At 39.9% G+C, this 20,954-nt stretch overlaps 1 protein-coding gene across 2 annotated transcripts in view; it reads right to left on the bottom strand.

The window, feature by feature from the left end:
• nck2a (NCK adaptor protein 2a) overlaps window positions 1–16,730 on the bottom strand; it is a 41,679-nt gene extending 24,949 nt beyond the window's left edge. Inside the window, exon 1 of one of the 2 annotated variants that reach the window (XM_085765240.1) lies at window positions 16,476–16,730. The gene's annotated coding sequence lies outside the window, so the exon portion shown is untranslated. The remainder of the gene's footprint in view (window positions 1–16,475) is intronic. The other variant, XM_085765241.1, reaches the window with a different exon arrangement.
• Between the last annotated feature and the right edge of the window lie 4,224 nt (window positions 16,731–20,954).

Below are 20,954 nucleotides of genomic sequence, written 5' to 3'. Positions count from 1 at the left end.
GAAAACAAAGCATTAGTGGGGGAAAAATCCTCTGCTTGAGGAAGGGACTTGGGGATTTCGCTCTCGAACATCTTGCTTGTACAGTTCGAGTAACAACAGTACACGTTAACACAGATCTGGGAGGATTCCTGCGAGCAATGCATATGTCAGGCAGAGACTTCATCTTAATGAGGTAACATGGGAGGGAAACCAAACAAGCTGCATCTACAGTGTGATCTGTGCACAATTAGCAATCTTCTAGTTAATTCACTGTGTGCTTCATACAGTATATGTGATGAGTATGCAGGCTGCAGCACCACCGCCACTAATGACCCTAGGATATAAGCTCACAATCACCCAGTGGGATGCCAGCTTCCTCTTAAAACTAACTGAGAGAATAAGTCGTACTGTATCGAGCCGATGCAGCAACACAGTAATGAAATATAGTCCTCCCTCCTCCCCCCCTTCTTCTCTGTGTAACACAAAGCACTGCTGACTCTACCCCAGCTTGGGCTTTACCATCTCTTTGTACCTTCTGCTCCACCGGTCTTCTTTCTGCTCCTCTGTCTCAGCTATGGACCTGAATTATTCCCTTTGATCAGATGCTACACCTTGAGGCCTCAAAAGCAATAACAGACGACGTACGTAGCGAGAGAAATGCAGAAAAACTGGTGCAACACAATGCAGACCTGTTGAACGTTTTGAACCAGCCCTCAGCCCTCGATCATTTACTCTGCAGCGAATCGACAGTGACAACTTTTACAGTCAGTGCCACAACAGGAGAAAGGTTAGAGTGGAGTATACAAACTGGAATGTGTCAATGGTTTCCTAGTGTCGGTGATAACAATGCCGACATGCCACAGTTACATATCTTCAACCTGACTGACACGTGTGACAAACATTCATTTCATTCATTCTTTGAGGTTCACCTTTCTCTCACACCAGATACCGGATACTAAAGCTGTCCAACATCACGACATCGTGCCAAAAGACTGTAGGGATCGGGACCTTAAAAGTAAACGCCTCGAGTCTTGTTCTGGATACAAAATAATGAATTACCTCCAGGGAGAGGATTACATCTTAAATAGTCTCTGCTAAGGTGTTTCTGATCTGTTAATCTGTCTGACTAGAAAGTGTAAAAAAAAAAGTGGACCAAACATAGAATAAGTGCCTTTACAAAAACAGAGTAATAGTGGCCAAGAGACATTAATCTGTCTGTTCTACCTTGATTCATCGATGACTTGTTGACTCTGGAGCCCAGACCTATAATCATGGATGTCATTGACTGATGGTACTGGGCCGAGCTGCAGTCTATCGAGCCGCTCTCGTTCCCGTCTCCACGGGAGCTGAGTATTTCCGACATACCGTGGCAGCACACCACCGCCGTCGTGTGAGCCTTACTGCAGATGTCACCGAGCTGCTGTCGGTAATCACGCGTACGAGTTCACCCGGGCCGCATCTTTGCTGCAGCTGCCAGCTCTTTCTCCATACATAGACTTTGTGAGGTCTTCCTAAGTTGGATTTCTTGTCAGTATAAATACATATCTGATTTCTTTTTGATTATATGGATTGATTTATCAATTGACTAATATCCTGTGGACAAATCTGTATCAAAAAATATTTCCGCAAACCGAACTAAAAAACTGGAGAGACCCACATTTACTCTGGCTGGAATATGCGTCTTGTTTTCAGGAAATGGAAAGAATGGTGAGAATATGTCAAATATTTTCAGAGAAGAGAAAACATCTTCAGGAAGATTTATCCATGGTGTTTATTTTCCATAAACTGCTGTTATTTTCCATGACCAACTAAAGAAACAATCTAAATTTATCCAGGTTTTCCGAGACACATGGGAACTCTCCCTGAGAGGCACGAGCAGAGAGTTGTTGCTGGTATCCGGCTTGACTTTCTTGCATATTATGTTTGTTTGCCTATGTTACATAACCTTGTGTTGACGTCAGCGCCCCCGGGGGGACCGGATCAGTGTATTGAAAAAGGAACTGTCATATGTAAAAGCTACTATATCTCTTTTACTTGTATGAATGAAGCACGAACCTGTCACTTCCATGGAAGCCGTGCCTTTAAATGCAGCTGACTAAGGCATGGACTCGCTGCATGCCTTCACTCATTCACATTATAAGAGGGGGGTTGGTCGAATCTGGAGAAGACACTGACCTCTGCAATGACAGTCTGCCAGCAGAAACAGGAAAAGGCCTGGTTTTGTGTGAAGGCAACAAATAAGCCAACAACACCTCAAGGATCATCCTTTAAATGTTACGCTATGTTTGTTTCATCTGTTAAAAAACAAAAAGAAACTACCTGACTATTTCTCTGCTCCTGAAGTTCAAATCACTTGATCTACACTTTGAAAATAAGATGCCAGGTAAGATGTTGGATTACTCCTTTAAACTATACAGTTCACAGAGTTTGTGCATTTTATTTACCGTCTTTTAATAATTAGAAGTAATTTTAACATTTAAAGCTCTGGAAAGGTGATAATTTGACAGGTCAAACTTTCTAACAAACAGTTGCTTATTTGTGAGCGACAGAGCAATATGGAGTCATGTTTCTGTCCACCTTCTTTTTGTTTACGATTCAGCTCTTTCGCTGCCACACACTACAAAATGTTTCTCAGATATTTGCTAACGTTAGGTGGTGAAGAGCATCAGCTGAACCTCCTTATTGATCTCTGTAAAACCGAGAGGAGCTACAGATTCAGGCAACAGCTGTCTGTAGGGGGAGAGTTTTCATATTGTCATTTGAGACATTGTTATCGTATAAATATCGAGTATAGCTATATAAAGTCCAACTTGTAACCTGTTAGTAGTTGAGCTGCTTTATTTAGCCTCAGGTGTTAAACAGCAAATCCACGTAACACCTGGCTAAAAAAAAAAAACACCTGGTTAAAAACAACTAATACTCAAGACACCTCTAAATCATACAGACAACTTTGCTTTTTCATCTCTCAGCTGAGGGCCAAAAAGGTTGCATTTGATGTTATCTCCACGCAGTGCAGTGCTTTGACTGATCATTTAAACCGCTTCTTTGGACACTTCTCCTCGCTCTCTGAGTTTTCCTGTAGCTATTACGGTTTTCTGCACCATAGGATCTGGTAGGTTGACATTTTACGACACACTTGAATGCTGCCGGTGATTTAGTGTGACCTCAGCACAGGATGGCATTTCTGCTTCTTTGACATGCAGATGATATCACTCCTTCCACTGAACCGCTGCCACATGAAAACAGCAGCGTAGCGCCGCACTGAGGGAGCGTTTGCCGGCAGCTCTCCACGCACTGCTGGGGAAGACAGAGGTCACACTCAGACAACTGTGGATCTGCCAAGCCAAAAAAACAGCAGATAGGGTAAACAGATGTCCTGCAGCAAGTGTGTATGACTCTGTGAGTGTGTGTGTCTGTGTGTCTGTGTTTGTGTGTGAGAGAGACTAAGGAAGAAAGACACTACAGGGCAAATACTGTGTATGTGTGCAGTTTGAAGTCTCAGGAGAACCCTGTGGAACTATACATCTCATAAATAACGCAGGATTTCCTTCAGCTGCAGCCGTGTGTGTGTGTGTGTGTGAGAGAGTGTGTGTGTGAGAGAGAGGAAGGGCGCAAATGGATTAGAAGAGGCCTATCATATTGCTCAGTTCAGTAACTGACTCACCTCCCATGCATGCACGCAACAACAGCAGCACATTTCAGGACAAATAACTGAAAAAATCATATCTTTACAGCTGGCACGTTAAAAATTACATGAACTGGTGAATTTGCTCCATAGTCCGCCTTAAATTATTTAGATCTATTTAGAGCAGAAATATCAAAGTTGAACTGTTGTTTCCAGAGCATTAATCTGTCCTCATCCAGATTTCATGAGCACTGAATTATCAGGCATGATCAGCCAGACTGTGGTCCAGATGGTTGGTGTGACTGATTCTGACTGAAGTTCAGAGAGCTTTTGCTTTTTGTTTGTTGATTAATATCTATCCACTTATTTTTATTTTATAAAAAATGTTTTCAAAGGAAACTGGAGAATCAAAAACAAGTCAGGAGATAATGAGTGGCTTCATTCTGTGGCTCAAGTCAGGTGACACATTTTTAAAAGGAGCTTTTCAGCTGAAGACTTTGTAAATGAATCATATCTGCAGATAAGGGAAATCCTCGGTATTCAGACAGAAAGTTGAAACACAATGTCATTGTTGGGGTATGTTGCTTAAGATATTTGTAAGACGGGAAAAATTATTCAGTGATTACTGACTTCATTCTAATAATAGAGATATGATTTTAAAAGAACAGAGCAGAACAAGTTAAGAAACCCTAAGTATCACCGTGACAAGTGACAGAAACACAACCAGATCTGCAGATCTGTGATTCAGACATGTGGCGGGCTGCTACCATCACTCGGCTGCTCTGTGTTGTGACTTGTGTAATTCTTTCATCACCGTTTGGCTCCTGTGCTGAGGAGGCAGCAGAGGTGGCGGCAGGTTTTCACGAGTGTTAAATTCCTTCTCTATAATCCCTCCCATAATGCATGTCCCTGCAAACGCATGCACTATTGATACGCCTGCCGAAGCTGTCACTTTCTTTTTCTCTGTGATCCGTGTGGGTTTTTCCCTTAAATCACAGAGATATCCCAATGATCCTGTGGGTTAGCATTTAGAAACATATTTCCAGTGGTTTCCATCATCAGTCCACGGAAGCGTGTTCTAACATGAATGTCATAAGAAATAAACTGAGAACCTGCAGAGGCTGCATATAGATCCTAATCCTGTGCATTACTTTAAAGCCGGATAGTCACGTATACAAGTTCATATCCTCATCAAGTCACTATACAAACCTCTTCGAACTTTGTCTCCTGATACAGACTAACTGCAAATGCTCGACTGTTTTACACTGTTGTTAAAATATCCCTCTGCACTGACCGTATTCAAAGTCTCTGATACAAACATTTCACTTATGCACAAGGACTTCCTAATTTCTAACTCTCTATTTGTTTATCTGAGAGAGGATATTAAGACTGTCGTGCAGGGCTGAGATTCAATAGCATTCTTAAATGTTGGTCTAATTTATGTTCAACACTTAAGGCTGCAATCTGAAAAGGAAAAGAGGAACAGAAGATATAAAACGTTGATTACACAACTGTTTAAGAGATTGAAAAACACTTTGCACAACTTCCCTTCAAAAGCCCCTATTACTGAAGACAACAACTTAATATAGTTGATAAGTTTAAAATAGTGGTGCATGAAATTAGGCCTGCATATAACCAGCAAAATGTGAGATGTGCGATCACACTGTTCGATATCGCCATATGACTTGCGATAATAGATAGACAGAAGAAGAGTGGAAAGCTGCCGCTGTAAACAAACTGCAAACAATATGAGTCGACTGAACAGGAGAATTTGTGCCAGAACAAATATGACGACCGATCGATGCCACATGGACGCGTGGAGCTCATGTCATCAACTCATGGGGGGCGTGTCGACACGTGCGGACTTCCACTCGCAGCAAAAAGTTACACGGGAGGACTTACAGTAGGCTATGTGCCAGTATTGCAGCACAGTCCCCGTGAAGGAAGAGACGACAATGTACACTACACAGACGTCATGTGCTTCACCTGTAAGGACGGTGCCACTGGTAAAAGAGGAAAAAAAAAAAGCTCGCGTTTGCCTGCGCTTTGTATAAAAAATGTGAAGATCTAACCTCCATCTGAGCGCCGTGTGTTTGTGTTTCATAGAAAGATAAAAACACGCTATAAGATAACAACGGAACGTTTCGAGACAGAGTTGTTTTCAAGGTAAATTCATGCAAAACCGCTGATGCACGTTCCTGTCGAGGCAGTTTTTCGGCAAAGCAGTCTCTGCATTTGCCTCGAAAACAACTCCGTCTCGTAACGTTCTGTTATTATCTCAGGGTTTCCCGCAGCGCTTTCCTGTTAAGGCGGCCGCCTTAACAACAAAGAGCTGCCGCCTAAACTAACATCTTAAAAAAAAAAAAAAAATGTAGCGATATTCGCCGCCGCCGCCGCCGCCGCCGCCGCCGCCGCCGCCGCCCCCCCCCCCCCCCCCCGCCCCCCCCCCCCCCCCCCGTCGACAGGTCAGACACCACCTTAACTAACAAATTTTCTGGGGGAAACACTGTATCTCATAGCGTGGTGAATGTGCAGGTCACAACTTGTCCACCAGAGCGTTTTGGAGTTGTTGGATTGTGTATTTGATGAGTTTTATGAGGAAAACCAAGAAATCCCATGAGCCTCCGTAGCGTAGCTCTGAGCAGCTCACGGCTCTGCTCCGCCGTTCTAAAAATAGCTTGCACCGATAATTAAAGGTAAGGAATCTACTCTTAAAACTATAGGGATTATGGCAATGGGCCAATTTGCCAAAATGTTGAACTATCCCTTTAAACTTTCTATTCACACATGTATCATTTCAGTTGAAGCTGACATCAAATTAACCTGAAGGGACAAGGCTGTCATAGAGATGAAGAGATCTGGCGATTGTGTCTGTCTGCCCGTGACAAAAAGTGAGCAGTATGAGGAATGATTCATCCTCTATTAGTAAAAAACACTCGACAAATGCAAATCATAATATTTACTCAAACACTCGTGGCTTTCCATGCGTCCAGAGGAATGGTGGGAGACGTGGGCTGCGATGGCTCCGAGGGAAACTTGGAGCGTGGATCATTCTGTGAAATACTGATAAGCAAAGCCCTTGTGCTCTGGGTGAGATAACTCAATGTTTGTCTGCACGCTGCCGTTTTGTGCATCAGTACAGCCAAAGGGGAAAACGTCCACTTAATTAAATTAATTAGAGCATGAAGGGCCTGCCGAAGCCTCCACAGAAAAACAACATGATGGAACAAACTCACCAACAACAGCTTTACTCTTTTCATGAGTCACAGAAACTCTGATGATGTATGAACAACAGACGTCTCTCCGTTTCACATCTTAGATACTTTTATGATACAAGTGGTGTGTCTTCATCTAATATTGGCAATATCTTTGAGGGATTAAACAAAACAATTATTTTCCATTTCTAATTAAACTGATTATTTTCTAGGGAGACACCAATATCAAGCTGACACTGTTAATGACCTTACCCAGTGAAGCAAAGTATCAACCAAACATCAGCAATCCACATTAAGTATAGTGTTTTTTTTCCCCGGCTCCTTTCATTTATAGTGGTAAGCTTATTAACTAATTAACACATTTTAATGAGAAGGCAGTGGACGGCCTTAAGGAAACATAACTGAGGATTTACTCCCTCATCTTTACTTTTCCTGCACTGTTGTTTAGCACATTTGGTCTGTGATATAAAAAAAGATGGGGTCACACACAGGTGAAGGTGGTTTGGTGTAGAGATGCAGAGGCATGTAATTAAGCTGAGGGAAGTCTTTTTCCAAAGGCAGCGGGTGCAGCATTGACTCCAGTCATCATTTATCACAGCAGCTCAGTGCTCTTTGTCAGGTCTATATCTGTTCACAAAGCAGTGCGTCTATACTGCACTGTGAAACCATGTGTGCGCTACACATTAGTGTGAGGATGCGTCTGCTGTCAGTCATAAGACCCAACGCTTTGTAATGCTGCAATTCTATTACCCACATGTGTAACTTACCACACATATAGAGAAACTGAAAATCTGAGGTCAGTTTCACACAGGAGGTTAAATGTTGCATCCTGGGTAGTATAGCGCTTCTATTAATTAATTTGTTTGTTTTCAGCTAACTTTTTTTTGATTGTGCAGCATCTTTCAGCTCTAATGGTTTCTTCGTATGTGTGTGGGTGTGTGTGTGTGCAGAGGCAACTAAGGTCCTGAACTTTTGTCCAAATTTCACACTCTCCTGCTAAGAAGTCTTAGGTTTCACTTGAGTGTTTCCACTATACATTTTGCGGCTGCAGCCCTCCACCCCCACTCCTCCATGTGTGTGTGGGTGCAATGCTGAGATACTGTACCATACATTATAACCAGCTCTACTTGCTTTCCTCCACTCTCTCTCGCTCTCTCTCGCTCCTTCCCTTCACGGTCTCCCCCTCAGTGTCCCAGAGAAGGATTAGGCCCGGTGCCCAGTGGTAACACAGGGACACTGAAGCCAACAGACTGTTGGTTCAGTTGTTGGCCACGAATTAGGAACACTCAAGCCGGGTGGCGGAGGAGGGAGGTGATGATAGAGATGAAGGATGGGGAGGAGAGAAAGGACAAAACGAGCAGAACAAAAAAGGACAGGCAACGGAAACCCTAAACTACTGATAAGACGAGGGAAGCAAAGGCACAGAGGAATTAAGGTGTAATATTACAGGCATGTCTGGATATCAACTTTGTTTTTGAAAAACAGGTTTAAGAAAAGAAGGCGTCTGCAGCCGCACCACCCGCTCTGCGTGGCTGTACTCGGACACAGTGGTGCTTTTGAGCTGAATGCTTACATCAGCATGTTAACATGCTCTCAATGAAAATGTTTAGTTGTGGATGTTAGGCGGGCTCTGTTTGCCATGGCCACCAGCTTACTCGCATTTTAGCATGTTGACAAAAAGTACAAGTACAGCTGCTGAGGCTAATGGGTTCAATAGCATTTTACTGATTTTTTATCCATTTTAATTCCTCAAGTCTATTAGGTAGTTTATTTGATCAGGAAATAATACATATTTTAGTTAAAAATGTGATAATTATTATACAAAATGATTATTAACGATTAAACCTAATCCACAGACACTTGTCTATGCTGACTGTCTGTAGGGTTTTCACCACATATTCTGCCATTGCTCTGTGAGATTCATTACCCCACTCATTTTTCCTTTTGCCGTGAGGAAAAACAGTGTTTGCTTCCCACTGGGGGCTTTGCAGCAGCTGCAGGAGCCAGAGATGCTACACTTAAAAAACAACAACAGTCAAAATAATATTAATTCTTCTTATTATTATTAATTCTGTGAATATTACACTGTTAGAAATTACCAGGATTTCACAATAATTAACAGTATTATTTTACAGTAACTTGTTGTAATTAAGTTCCCCTGTAATATCCCAATGAATACCTGTAAAAAATACAGTATCCTTTGATTTTACAGCATTTAACTGTTATTTTACAGTTAAATACTGCAATCAAAAACCTCCTGTTATATCACAACAATGTCTGTAATATCACAGCAACACAGTAAAAAATGCAAGGATTTTACAGCATTCAACCGTATTATTACAGTGAAATATTGTATTTTCAAATATTCCCTGGTCACATGACATAACGGGCACTGAAACCAACTGAACCTGAAAAGATGCCATTTTCCCTTTCTCTTCTGGACTGAATGGAGAAGGTGAGCTGCATGCATTTACACCCATGTCATTTTAAATATGATATTAAATATTGACTTTCAAATGAACGTTTATCGCATGACACAGTTTATATTTTTTTAGCAAGTGCCCGAAATTGTCGAAACGTTCTCTCACTGCATTTGCTAATAGTGATAGCTGTCTTTTCACGTTTAGCTTTGCTATTTACTAACGTTACAGCCTGGACCAGACAAATGCAGCCTCTTACTATTTTAATTTGAATACGTAAATAATGTACTGTACATTATGCTTTTACTGAACCAAAGTGTTCATATGATAAGATTATAAAGGATGATGACTCAACATTTTGGTCAGATATAGTTGGGTTTGGGCTTTTTTTAATGAAAGTGGGACCCCTCGGCCGTATTGATCACATATACCTTAAAGAACTGCTATAACATTTAAAAACAAACTTCATAATAATTTTCTGATATGTGTTGAAATTAATTTTACGTTTTTTATTTTCCCCTCTATACTTGGTCATGTCAATTTTCTACCACCACAGCCCTACTGACGGGACATCGATGTCACCCAGATCCGCGATGTTCTGGCCTGCTGTGATCCAGGACCCTGACAGTCTGCCTGCATCCTGCTGCTCCTAATGTCATACTTCAAAGAGCCAAAGGAGAATTTGATGCTTGAAGATGAAGTGTAAGATTTTTTATTCAAATATTTAAAATGCAAAATGAGTGATTAACGCAATTTATTACCTTGTATGATTGACCTCTGACCAATGAACAATATTTATTCTACATTAAATCTCTGCTATCGTGTGTTACTATGTTACAGCCCTGTGCCACTGCTGTGGACGTCAATTACTGCAGAAATCCCACCACCGCCTGCTTGATCATTCAAGGTAATGTTTCTTGGATCTTTTATTGACATTTCTAACTCAGTATTTTGTTTTGATTCTAGGAATTTACATGGCCACAATGAACATTTGTGGAGCACTTTATATTTGAAACAGATCTCAAAGTGCTCATAACACATGATGTTTTATCTGTTCATTTCAGGTGACATGATGAAGCCCTCTGGATGGCTGATATCCATCGAGGGACATATGATGGGCCCACCCTGCTTTCTTCAGCAGCTATTGCATCTTCAACCTTGAGTATCCTGTCGCTGGACAGTCACTAAAGGTATTGTATAAAGATCAGATTTGATCTTGTAATTCATATTATAGTATAGGTTTCTAATTCAGTGATCAGCAATCTTGATGTTTTTCATGCAAGTAACCGTTTAGATCCCAATATGTGGTTAGTTTTTCCAAATGATCAAAGGAGATCCAACAAGTTTGGATTATAAGTCTATTAGGGTGTGATATGGGAAAATGCCTTGACAAATGCTGCCTGCAATACATAAGTCTATTTAAAACTGAAACTATGTTTGCTTGTTAACAGGTGCTTCTTGGACATCGAGGAAGAAGTGGACCAAAGACCAAGAAGTGGACAACAATGAACCCTTATGTGAGCACCCTTTTGAGGAAACTACCCCTTTCTGACATCCCTTCATTGCTCTCTCCCTTCTCGTATCTTGCCATGTAGGCCTCATTCCTATCCTCTTACTGTTATTGTGACACAGCTAGGTAGTGAATTCCACGTTTCTGTACAATTTCTCTGTATTTTAAAGGGATAGTTCACCCAAAATTGAAATTTCACTCATTATCTACTCACCCTCATGTGGACTAAGGGCTGGGAGAAGTTTTAGAGTCCTCCGTGGCTTCTCTGAGTTACAGGGGGTCTCGGCGTAGCATGACGGTTGCAAATGGATACCAACTGTCTTCGTAACAAAAAGACACACCAAAAAACATCCAAATACCTCCATGCTGCTCGTATGTAATGTCCATTTTGTATTGAAGCCCCAAAAATGCGAAATTGTCCTGAAAAAACTTAAACAAGTCTATTCTTCAAGCTTGTTTTGCAGCGGAAGCTTTTAGAAGCTCCTCTTCCCGGTTCGTCAAATTTGGACGAACTGGGAAGAGGACAGATCCTGGTTCGCCCAAATTTGACGGACCAGGAAGAGGAGCTTCCGCTACAAACAAGCTTGACGAATAGACTTATTTAATTTTTTGGGGGACAATTTCGCATTTCGGGGCTTCAATACAAGACGGACATTACATACGAGCAGCATGGAGGTATTTGGATGTTTTTTGGTATGTCTTTTTGTTACGAAGAAAAGTGGTATCCATTTGCAACCGTTATATGGACATGCACTGCTACGCCGAGACCCCCTGTAACTCAGAGAAGACACAAAGGACTCTGAAACTTCTCCCAGCCCTTAGTCACACTTAGGTCACAGAGGGGGAGGAGTTATGAAATTTCAATTTTGGGTAAACTATCCCTTTAAGGTGGCTTTGGAAAGTTTATAACTGTTGAATTTCTTGAATTCTTGAATATCTTGGCATTTACTGTATGTATGTATGTATGTTTTATTTGTAAATAAATATGCCATTGGGCTAACAGTAAATTGAAACTTTGTCTGCATTACTTATATGACTTCCACAGTATACATTGTAAATTCACAATAAATTACTATGAACTTGTGCATTACATTTACAGTACACACTGTAAAAGTACAGGGCCTTGTTGTAATGATGTACAGCAAAAGGTTGTAATTCCCCAGTAATGTACTGTAATATCACAGTAATTGCTTTGTCATTGAAGCTGTAAAGTTACAGTATACAGTTGTGCTTTTACAACAATGCATTGTAATATCACAGATGTGAAATTACAGTAAATTGCTGTGAGCATATTTCACAGTAACCTTATTGTGAAAGTCATGCAAAATTTATCCAATAATTTATTGTAAATTCACAGCGAAAAATCTAACAGTGTAATTAAATAAATCATGGGTGATTTGCATGCATAGTGGGGACTCGTTGCTCGTTGCATTGCCACAGGTCACAGAATCTGAATACGGTGAAAATGCGCAGAAAAACAGTACGTAGCCTACATCCTCCTGAAGTGATGCCTCAACATTTGCCTTCACGCCTTAATGTAGTCATTGTCAAATTCATTCGGCTTAACTGTCTGTTAAGGATAAATGCAATCTGTCAGGCAGATGTTGACACATTTCACTCAAGAAAAACCATCAGGAATTTATCAAAACCATTACAATTTATAATCTAAGCTCCATCATGTACCCAAAAGTCATTAAGAAATTGCTGGAATACTGCTATGTGAATGTGAATGGAGGAGTGGAGTTTTACCAACAGACCGACATCACCACCCTTCAAATCACACCACAATTGATAATCATGACAACACGGGGAAAAAATGACTGCATTTCAACCATTTCCTTCAAACAACAATGTGATGTGAAGGACATCATCATTGACACCAGGGAATTACATTCAAATTCTACAAAGCCACACAGTTGTGCATAAAACAACAACAACAACATAACCACATATTGATCAGTGGTCATTGTGCATCTTCGGCTTTATACAAATCCTCTTTCGCTTTCTAGATCACGGGGTCATAGAAAAGGGGGTCCATTGTCATTACTGTATGTACTGTCAGTTTAATGGGCTGCCCTTTCCCCAGATTACAGATGATTACCATGACAATGACCTGGCCTGTATCTCACCACAACGTTCTTCATGAGTAGCACTTTGTCTCTGGACTGCCCATCTGTGCCTGTACTTATTAATTCATTCTCCTCTGCAACACAGTTAAAGATTTCCTGAGGGAGGCAAAACAAGTGAATTTCCACTGAGCCAAAATGCCAGTTTTTTGACAACGATCTTCGTACACCTTCATTGTTTCCCCTGCTGCACTGCAGGGAGCTACAGTCAAAGTGACGGATAAGTCATAAAACTTCAAAGGAACCATAAACTATTTTGTCTCAAACACTGTCGTAGGTTTAGAAAAAAAAAAGTTGTGTGACTTTGAATGGGATGTCCACATAAAAGTTCAAAAACAAGTCCACACATGATAAAGTGATAGGCCTATACGTTAACATAAACAGTGGACTAAAGATGCAAAAAAAAAAGCTGTTGGTGTTCGACCACCATACTGTCATTTAGTGACATCTATTTAGACAGAAGACAATGCAGATATTTTGCCTTGTATTTTATTTGCCCTCTTAAATTATTAAACTACCAATTTCATTATTAAAATTGGATTTTTAAATTGTTACTTTGGTCAATGCTTCCTCATTTGTACAATATTATAATGTAAATTGCCCACTCAATTTGATTGCGGGGGGAAAAAACACATTTCTTGTTAACATCTTTTTCCAACAACTCCTACGAAAACAGTGGATGAACAAAACATTGTGTGGGCACTGTGTGATGTTTAATCACTCACAGTGTGCGAGGACAGTTGAGGCCCATTAAGCATCATATGACTGCTGAGTAATTAGTGTCAGCTCATAACTGCACAATCAAATATAAAGAAGAGCGGATTTGGCTTATTATCTCATCTGTTAAGATGTGACTCAAATGGCAAATCTGTATGTGAAGTAATTTTAAATGACAGCTAATGAAAGAGAGGAAAATCTTTTTGTTACACAAGAGGCATCGGTGAAACCAAAACTAAACCAACCAAAGCTAAAAATGGAAATGGAGCAATCTTTAAACCGGATGGTATTATGAAAGCTGAATTCATAATACGAGCTTGGCATTGACCAGCAAACAACAACAACACCAAGCCTGAGCCCACAGTGTCACCTCAAATCACCAGCAGAGTCTCCTTTGCAGCCCTCAGTTTTCCTAGAATCCTTTGCTCAGTTTAACGGTGAATTCACGTGGTCCTTGTCAAGTTGCAAAACTTGGAAACTACCGTATGACCACATTTTATTTACTTGGAATGTGTTTCCTTCGGTTGCCAGTCACTGGAAAATACAACACATGAATTGGACCAATAAAAAAAGGTCACTTCAAGGTGCAAATACTCCCTCTGTTTGTTCTCTCTATCAGCTTTGATATGTTGTTAATCATTACATGTAGGTTTCTTATAATAATTACTTACACAGAATATGAAGTTACAGTCAATCATGTATCATTAACTTGGAGCGCTGTTTTCCCCCTTGAAATAAACACTGTAAATGGTCATGAAACTTACTTTAGCTTGTTTGACCAGCTGCGGGAGAATAACTTCCTGCATGTTAACTTTTGAATTTCTTTATTAATTAATAAGGGGCTGCCTGAATGCACCATTAGTTTTAGTCTCTGTGCGGATAAGGAAGGCAATTCACTGTGACTCATTTGGAAAATGTTCCTCTATCGGTCCTCTGAGGGCGACATTTTTATAAGCTGTGTAATGGAGGCACATCGACAGTAGGCCTGCAACTAACCGTCAATTAATTTCTCAGCAACTGTTTAGTATGTAAAAGGTCAACAAGTAGTGAAACACATTTCCCCCCCAAAGACAAGTCTGTTCTTTAAAATGTCTTGATGTTAGTTTGTTGTTGATATTGTTCAGGAATATTTTCCATTTATAATGATATGATGGTATAAATTCAGCCAAACCTTATTCTGTGTTGTGTTTTTTTTAGGGAAAACAGCGAGTTATTTTTCCATTAGCTCTCTTGTCAAGAAATTGAACAATCATTCAATCATTAATCGACTACAGGGTTGCAAGAATACAGTCTGACTATGGATAAGATCAGGAAACCCTAGGTGACCTCCAGACAAACTTCCTACCCACCCATCCTCAGCCTATATAAATATAGTATTACACTGTGGGACTGCAGCTAACGCTTACTTGATCAATTAATGAATTGCTTACATTCTTGATGAACTGTTTGGTCTATAAAACATCAGAAAATAGCCAGTACATGTTGCAAGGCCAGAAAATATTCAACCTACTTATATCAAAAAGGACTGAGAAAACCAGAAAATATTCACCTTAGAGAAGATGGATTTGCCACATTTTTGCGATAAACATGGCTGATTTGTTTGTTTCTTTTTTCACCTCTTGTATCAGCCTCACAACAGGGATCATGGAGCTCACGATCAGATCTAACACATCAAGCTGAGTCAGAGGAAGTGCTCACAGTAAAAGCACTGAAGCCAACACTAAAAGCCCTGAATTAAAAAAAAAAATCCACTTGAACTGTAAAAACAAAACTGCAGAGCCCCTCACACATTTACCTCTCAGATGAATGTAACGGAGGAAAGGTTATAAACTTCCTTTCTGAAGAGGTGTGCAGACTTATGACCTACATTGATGTCATGAGGTGAGAAGTTTCTGCAATACAGGCCTGGCAGTCTATTACTGCACTCTCTGTCCACATACCTGTCATACCGAGCAAACCTTGTCTGTGTTTCGATAGCACCCTTAACAGAGGGTGTGTCTGCTAGGTGTGCCATCAGTGTGCACCTGCTACAAAAAAAAAAAAAACTGCTGCGTCTGTACCTTCAAGTAACATGAATCACATCTCTGACCTGACAGAGCAAGAAAAAAGGTTAACAATCATGAATTTAGTCCAGCTTCTGCAAACAAGGAAGAAATCCAGTGCATCCTATTATTATTATTATGTACTGGGAATGATGGGATGGATACAATGGTGCAGTTACCAGGAGGAGCCACTAGAAACATTGACAAGCTCTGCATGTGGCACCAGTAGCCAATCTATGGTGTTTTGGCCAATGTGGTTCATTGTGCGTGAGCTAAAGCGCTTTATATAGGCAGTAACATACGACATGCACACTAATTAATAACATAAATGTTAATTTGTGTTTGTTTGTTTGTTTGTCTTTTTTAAAATATGAAAGTAAAGCACATAAATGTTGGGGGGAATGACTCTTAGAAATCAGAGATGTCTACAGAGAGACCTGCTTGTGGATTGCAACACTCGGCTGCGCTTACAGGCCTTTCAGAAGTGGTTCTGTATAAATATTGCAAAACGGCAGAGTGAACACATTTAAACTAACAGTTTGGGACATTTAAGCCACGTTGAGTGCGCCCATTTGACATTAAATCGTGAACAAGCAAGAGACTGTGAGCTCCAGCACAGCGTCTGAGTGGACAAAGACCCAGCGTCAAATGTAGAAAGTGACACGAGAAAGCGACCGTTTTCTCTGCCAACTTTTACCGCTGTTTGTTGGCACATTTTTTTTAAAGAGACGATAACACGAGGAAAAACGTCACTTAAACAGCAGCTTGACCGGGGCAAAGTATCCCGCCCGTCCAAGTGCACCAACTTAACACAGTTGATTTTCGGCTACAGGCTTCTTACCTTAATGTTCACTCCAGTGAGAATGGGCAAACGGCGACACACTCCACACGCCGAAATGGAAACCCGTGTGACAAAAAACAATAAGTAACTAAGCCCGCGAGAAAAAACTAAAAAAAATATTAACGTTTAAATCCACATATCTTCTGGTTTCCCTGTTATTTTTTCTTTCTAAATCATACACTGACCATGTAGTGCTCGATCTATCCTCGCTTGTTTTTCTGTCGCAGGCTCACTGCCTCCACCTCAATCACTCCTATCAAGCCAGTGCCATGGAAACGGGACTTCCGGTCTAGACTACCAAAATAAAACGTCGTTTGGGACGTTATTAGATTACAGTTGTGATGTTTGACGCTTTCCTACCCTCTTCCCTCCGGTAGCACATTACATCTTACACCTCTTCAGTCTAAATGTCTATTTCACACCTTATTTATTTGTTTGTTTGTTTACTCTGATTTGCTTATTTTGGTTTTGTCATTTTATTCTTGGACCTTGTCTAGCTGCTGTTGTTGTGTTGAGTTGCAATTTCTATTGCACAATGAGATGCTGTGTCAAACCAAAGAACGAAATAAACTAAACTAAACTACACCTGTAACCTACTACATACTGCACAGCTCTATTTATTATAATAATATTATTAATAATAATAATAATGATAATAATAATAATAACAATAATAATAATAACAATGATAATAATAATAGTTTATTTGTATAGCACCTTTCATGCACAAAGTGCATCACTGTTCACTGAACTGTGAACTTTTTTCTTCTTCTTTTACAATACTACTTTCCAATGTATTCTTTTCTATTTTTTATTTATTTATTTCATATTTAGTTCCTAATGTATTATTCTACTTAACAATCTAACTTTCTTCTTTGCACAAATACACCAAATCTTTTTTTTTTTCTGTTTCTGACTCTGACATCCTCCACGATAATATGTGGAAGTTGATTCACACTAGCAAAACCTCAAACCACCAGTTTTCTGTGGTAATATGCTCAACACACATTTGGTTTTCAGACGGAAATCTGACTAATGTAGCTAAAGATATAACAATGAGACTAGAAAAGACAGAACTCTGTCTGAAGAATAATTTTGGTTGCAGCCGTATTGTTCCCCCATGGATGATGGAATAATGCTACTGTACCCAATCCTGTCTGTATGAATTGGCTGATGGATAAAATGTAAGCTCTTTGACAAAACACAACTTCGTAACCATGTTATGAACTTAATCATTCCAGCAGACTTTAGACAAGAAGACAAAATATATCACTGTAGCCTACCTATTGTGTTATTATATTACAAATGAATTCAAGTGAAACAGTAGCCTACTTAAGTGCAGAACCAGATGATAATTTTATTTTTTTATCAACAATATTTTATGACCCACTGATTCATTTCTGTGCTTTTCACTTGCATCATTTTACTCAGATTTAGAAAACTTTCAACAATGAGTTACTAGAGAGAAAAGCCACTTATATTTTGAAGGTTCCTCGTCGGTTTCCGGTGGGATCCTGGTTTCTTCGATCGGCTTGATCGCCGGCCGGGTTGGTGACGTCACCAACGCCGGGAGTAGTACAGGACAACGCCAGAGGAAAAAGGGACGCACACACTGGGGGACTATGTCGCCCCTTGCTGATGACAATGGGAAATGTGTTTTATTGATTCCTCCTTTTTTTTCCGACGCTGATCTGCTTCCGGCATTTTTATTGTGGAAGTGATTATTTTGAGAAATCTTCTGGCTCACATCTCCACGCCTCTCTGTGTCAACACACAATCTCCCCATTCATGAATCCAAATGTCAGATATCTAGCCTACAGTGATTAATAAAGTCATCTAAAACTCATTCATCTACACACACTTCCTGTTCTCCTCACTTGTGTTCTTTAATTGAATTTTTGTCTCTCTTTGTTTTGTTTTGTTTTGCTTTGTTTTGTTTTGTCTTGTTTTTTTAGATGAATTTTACACAATGGAAAAATATTGCATTCATAACAGATTAGTAAAATCATTGTTTTCTGGGTCAAAATGAGCTTAATACTGTTTTATTTCCTTAATGTTGGAACTTGACATCCACTTCACATTAGACAACAATCAACAGTAGTTTTCACACAAGAAAATCAAACTGTCTCAGCCAAAAAAGGAAGTAGCCTACAGACACTTGAAGCAAAGAGGTTGACAAAGGATGACATCAACAAACATGTGTGGTTAGAAAACACAAATAATCGTGAACAAAGCTAACATACTGAAGATGTGAAGACAGTGAAGTGAAATATATCTGCAGACTGCAAAGGTGGCAGCATGAAAAATTAAGCTTAATGTGGTAGAATGAAAAGGTGCCAATAATCACATTAGATCTACACATGGCACAAATATTGTAGATCTTAATGCTGTTATAGGCTACTGAATATGATAAATAGACAACATCTATATTTTTAACAACGAAGAGAGAGAATACATACATTGTGGAGTGAGTTTAACATGGACAATGCACAGATGAATTGATGCGTAAACCTTGTGCAGTATACATTATGACAGGTTACAGTTTACAACATGGTAGAAATGAGTCAGTGAATCTATTTTGGTCCGTTCTTCCTGCCAGACGTTCATTGTACAGGAAATTGCATTGAATCATAAAGTGATGTTGGCCTCACACCGAAAGGTAGTACCTGTGAAATGAGCCAATGAGTTAAGTCAAATGCTAAAAACTCTTTATTTACTTTAGTTCACGTTAAAGTGTGTGTGTTTGTGATAGATGTTGGGTCCATTAATGGGCTCTATAGCTTCTCTTGGTCAGTTTAAGTTCAATGTCAGTTTAAATTGACATTTAAATTGGTAGCCTCTTTTATTTGGAAACAAAATTAATTTTCATCATGGTTATTTTTGGTTCATTACTTTTTTATTTGACTCATCAGATTACATCATATCCTCGTCACATACAGCCACAGCCCCCTCACATCCTTATTCTACACTGAATTTACATCATCAAAGTCTACACTATATTGATCTAATTTCCCCCCCACAGTTGCATGTGTTATCAGTTCACTTGACAGAGATGCATGGACTCAAATGTATTCACCTGTTCCCTGCTCCACAGCACCTCCACATGGCTGATCTTTAGTCCTACACTGGGAATCAGGAGTGATAAAATGTCAACGTGAAATATGTCTGATTCTCATCTTGGACTTTTGGATTTGAAACTGAAACTCAAAATGGTTTGAGGGCCAAATTATTGTTTTGTTTGTTTGTGGTAAAAAAAAAAAATACAAATCTGGAAAATCCTACAAATTGAAAGCAGTGTACATTGACTCCTGAATTGTTGAATGTCCCATCACAAGGGGGCAGGGCATCCCTGGCAGAGAAGTTAAACACTGACTGTGCACGTCACATAACCTTTATCAGCTCACTGTACTACAGTGTCGGGATGTTAAAAATAAAAAACTCGCTGGTGACCTTTTCACCCACCTCCCTGCTCTGCAGCGCAGACAATGGCTTACATGTTCTAACAAATCAATTTAATTAGAAAGCACTTAGACCAATAAGTACAACCACATGCTCAGGCCTATACTGTATGTTGAAGATCTGCATTTAACAATACATCTGTTTAAACACAGCTAACCAGAGGATAAGTGGAAAGAGCTGAGGTGCATGTTTACAACAGATGTTATTAGATCTCATTGTTGTATTTTAATAATGAAGGAATCTGGTAGTCTGTGACTAAGTGCTGATATTATAAAAGAATATTAGTGTGTGCATGGGAATTAAAGCTGCAGTAAAAGTGCAAAATTGCCAGAGCGCCCCTCACACGCCTCCTCTCTTCAGCCCCAGGAGAGCTTGACTTATTAATCGAGGCTGAGTAACACTTGTCAACACTCGATCTGCCACTGCTATAACCAGGATGTCTTCCACTTTAGACCCATGCCCCTCATATTCTCACCAGCCGTGCAAAACCATCCCACTGAGTGACTACTGAGAGCTGAAAGAGGAGCTATAGTTACAGCGCTCTGATGAAACTGGATGTTTACTTTGGCAGAAAGGCGCCCGTCTTCAAGTCCACCTGACTGGAGGTGATGATGTATGTGATGAAGCCCTGGCTCCCGGGCTATGTTTGCTATTCTGTGGCCTGCAGGCCCATGTGAAATATGAATCACAGTAAATGCAGATTATCATGGCCATACACAAGGGTTTTAGAAATACCAGGGATCACAAATTGACCTTTGACCTCACCATGAAGGGATTGAGCAGAATTTCCTTGATATACATTTGTGCATTTTTGAGGTTTGAGAATTTTTGAGAAAACCATAGAAATGTCCATAAACTTAAGCAATATATGTTTTACATTATAATATAGAATATATTCATTCGAAGAAGCTGTATTACTGACCCTATATTAATGCAAGCTTGAAAAAAGTGCAATGCTCCAGAAATGTCTTTACAAACAAAAATATGAGCACATCATAAACGTAATGTAATAAACTTAGA

This window comes from Trachurus japonicus, chromosome 21 (assembly GCF_045865225.1).
Source record: "Trachurus japonicus isolate A0001 chromosome 21, Traja_1.0".
Lineage (NCBI taxonomy): Eukaryota > Metazoa > Chordata > Actinopteri > Carangiformes > Carangidae > Trachurus > Trachurus japonicus.
This window is presented reverse-complemented; position numbering and strand designations above follow the sequence as displayed.